This window comes from Heterocephalus glaber, unplaced genomic scaffold (assembly GCF_053883595.1).
Source record: "Heterocephalus glaber isolate CG9 unplaced genomic scaffold, H.glaber_assembly_v1.0 deba00001719, whole genome shotgun sequence".
NCBI lineage: Eukaryota > Metazoa > Chordata > Mammalia > Rodentia > Bathyergidae > Heterocephalus > Heterocephalus glaber.
Window position 1 is genome coordinate 805,110 of NW_028258432.1, and position 3,805 is coordinate 808,914.

At 35.8% G+C, this 3,805-nt stretch overlaps 1 pseudogene; it reads left to right on the forward strand.

Moving 5' to 3' along the window:
* Positions 1-2,852: 2,852 nt before the first annotated feature.
* LOC147821721 (zinc finger CCHC-type and RNA-binding motif-containing protein 1 pseudogene) lies at positions 2,853-3,504 on the forward strand (annotated as a pseudogene).
* The last annotated feature ends 301 nt before the right edge of the window (positions 3,505-3,805 follow it).

The window sequence follows — 3,805 nt, forward strand, 5'->3', positions numbered from 1 at the left end:
TTAGATATTGAAATTTAAAAGTTATGTAGGAGTGCAAAGGACCTAGAAAAGTTAAAAACAAAAACAAAAACAGTGTTGTAAGACATTTAGTACCTAATTTTAAGACTTCTTCTAAAGCTGCAATAATCAAGACAATGTTGGTGTAAGGAAAGACATATAGATCATTTGAATAAAATAGAGAATCTAGAAATAGAACCACACATATATGGTCCACTGAGTTTTGAAAGATTATTTAACATTAGCATTTTATAGAATATAAACTCAATTCAAGAGCCGAGGAAGAGACAGTGTCTTCAGCAAATGGCACTAGAACACATGGTATCTGTATATAAAAAATTAACCTCAACCCTTTTTTTCCATACATGAAAATAACTTGAAGGGATCTATGAACCTAAATATGAAAGACTAAAAGTATAAAACTTGAAGAAGAAATTATAAGGGAAAATGTTTATGAATTCAGGGTAGGCAAGAACTACCTAGGATACAAAAAACATGATGTATAAAAGAAAAACATTGATAAATGAGATTCCATCAAAATTTAGAACTTTAAATGACATCATTAAAATGAAAAGTAGTCTTTAAACAGACCATATTTACAATACATAGAACCTATAACCAGAATATATAAAGAATTCTTAGAGCTCATTAATAGACAACCCAATTAAAAAGTAGGCATAAGAAGATAATAGCCAGTATAGCACAAGGAAAAGTGTGCAACTCTAGAATCAGAAAAATACTAATCAGTACAATAGCAAGATTGAATTATATACTCATTAGGGAGATGGAGTTAAAAGTTTTAAAAGCCTTGTCATGACTTTTTCTTTTTGGGAAAGGGAGTCTCGCCCTTTGCGTTTAATTTGTCATGCCCAATGGATTCATTCTGCTGGGTTTCCTGAGGTTGTGATTCTCACTGTCTTTTCCTAGGGTATTGTGTAAAATTTTTTGGAGTACCAGTTTGGTATTCATGAAGTTCCTGAGGTGCTCTTTATCATGAAAGTATCTTATTTTTCCATCAATTTAGAGAGATAGTTTTGCAGGGTACATCCATCTGTGTTGGAGGCTGTTTTCCTTTAGGGCTTGAAATACATCACTCCAAGCTCTTCTTGCCTTGAGGGTTTGCATTGAGAAGTCTGCTATGATTCTGATGGGCTTTCCTTTGTATGTGATTTGTTTCTTTTCTCTCACTGCTTGTAGAATTTTGTTCTTCTGTTGGATTTCTGGAATCCTAACTATTATATGCCTATGTGCAGATTTTTTTTTTTTTGATTAAGGCTAGCTGGAGTCCTATATGCCTCACTTATCTATATGTCAAGTTCTTTTCCCCTCCTTGGGAAGTTTTCTGCCATCACTTCTGTGAACAGTTTTTTATGTCATATGCACTCTCTCCTCTTTCTTCATTGACTCCAATCAGTCTTATGTTATTCTTCCTTGCATCGTCTAGCAGCTGCTGGATTGATTTCTCGTGTTCCCTTACAGTTTTAAAGCAATTTTTCTTTTCCTCCTCACTAATTGCAATCTTATCTTCTATATGTGAAATTCTATCCTCACATTGGTTCATGCTGCTGTGCAGACTTTCCATGGAGTTTTTAATCTCTTGGAAATCTGTTTGTATCTGTTTTATGGATTCCATTTGTTTCCTATGTTGGGATTCCATCATGTTCCTCAGATCCCCCATTTTTTTATCTGTGTCCTCTCTAGGTTTATTAATCATGTCTTGCACCATGAGCAAAATCTTTGCTGTTATCTGAGTAATTATTTCTGATTTCATTTTTCCCAGATCCTCTTTTGTTGCCAGTTCAGAGAGTCCAGGTGGTTGAGTATCAGGATGTTCCATCTCATTTCCCATTGGGGTTGCTGTAGGTGATCCAGAAGTCTGTTTTTGAGGCTTGTTTACATGTCTTCTCATTTCCATGGGAGGGGGTGCTTCTGGCACCCACGTGGCTCACCTTCTCTGCCCTAGGAGTTTGAGATGGCAGTGGGGGAGCTTCCTTCAGGGTTCTGGGACCAGCTCAGCTTCTCTGCCCTAGGAGCTTGGGATGGTGGTGGAGGAGCTTCCTTCCAGGTGCTGGGACCATATACTTTTTTAAATTAATGTATAACTTTATTATCATTCACTAAACACACATATACAAAAATTAAAATTATTCAAAGAAAAACAATGCAAGGGAAAAAAACTATAATAATATTCAAATATAATAGAACTCAACCAAAGCAATATTGAAAAGTACTTACACAGTTTTCCATATAATTTTTTTAAAAATCTCAAGCATTAACAAGACATCAGAAGATGTGATTTGTTTTAGAAAGATATTCAAAACTAATACTGAACAAATAGTAGTCTGGAGAAAAAATTTTAGTAAACTGGTAGACTCCACATAGGCCAAATTTTTTAAATTTAAATTTCAATACAGTTATGTGACACGTGATGGAAATATAATTTGAGAAATATGTTATTAGGCAATTTCATCCGTGTGTATCACAAAGTACCACACAGAGTGCCAACTTCTAAGTGCAAACTGAAAATGTATACAACAATCATCTGTGATGGCCCCTTGATATTATCCAAATACACAGTTAAACACGAGATACATGAGGCTACCACTGGCATAGCAGTGCACTGTTTTATAGTAAAGTCTTTTATATAAGTAGGATTATGCTCTAAAGGATGAAAAACACAGCATGTTATGATAAGTACCTAAAACAGTAACAGTCATTTATCACAATATCGAGTCCTGTGTACTTACTATACATAGTTGTGTGTGCTTCTTCTAGAAACATATCCTTCTCTCCTGTGATCTCAGTGACTCTTCCTTCCCAACCCACTGATGGCTCCAGCCTAGTCTGCTGTCCCTGAAGAAATGAGTGGTGGCTTGGCTCCAAGTAAGAGCACAGTGTATGTGTCCAACTTGCCCTTCTCCCTGACAAATAACAACTTATACCAGATATTTTCCAAGCATGGCAAAGTTGTAAAGGTTACTCTAATAAAAGACAAAGATATGAGGAAGAGTAAAGGGGTTGCATTTATATTATTTTTGGATAAAGACTCTGCACAAAACTGAACCAGAGCCATAAACAACAAACAGTTGTTTGGTAGAGTGATAAAGGCAAGGATTGCTATTGACAATGGGAGAGCAGCTGAATTCATCCAAAGCAGAAACTACTTTGATAAATCAAAGTGTTATGAATGCGGGGAAAGTGGACACTTAAGTTATGCCTGTCCAGAAAACATACTCGGAGAATGTGAGCCTCCAAAGAAGAAAGAAAAAAAAAGAAAAAGAAAATTGCCAAAACAGAAGAAATTGAGGACGTAGCAGAAAGTGAAGATGAAGGGGAAGGCCCGGCTCTCAACAGTCTCAGCCAAGCCGTGGCCTCCCAGCAAGCCAAGACTGAAGGACAAAACAAATGGAACCCAGTGCAGCAGGCCCCTCAACATCAGAGGATGTACAGCGCCCAAGGATAAAGAAGAGCACATACTTCAGTGATGAGGAAGACTTTAGTGATTAAAGTTGTATAATGTTGATGTCAGGAAAATAAAAAATATCTGCAATACAAATTATTTGCCTATAGGAACATTTAATATCAAATATTTTTACCATAAAATAGTGCGTAGAAAATAAAAAATAATTTTTAAAAGTAAAAAAAAATGGAAACACTAAACCTGCTAGAAGACAGAATAAGTAGAACACTTGACAACACAGGAGGAGGCAAAGACTTCATGAATAAAACACAGACCATAAGGGAAATACTACAAAGAATCAACAACTAGGACCTCATCTTATTAAAAAGTATTTTCACAGCAAGAGAA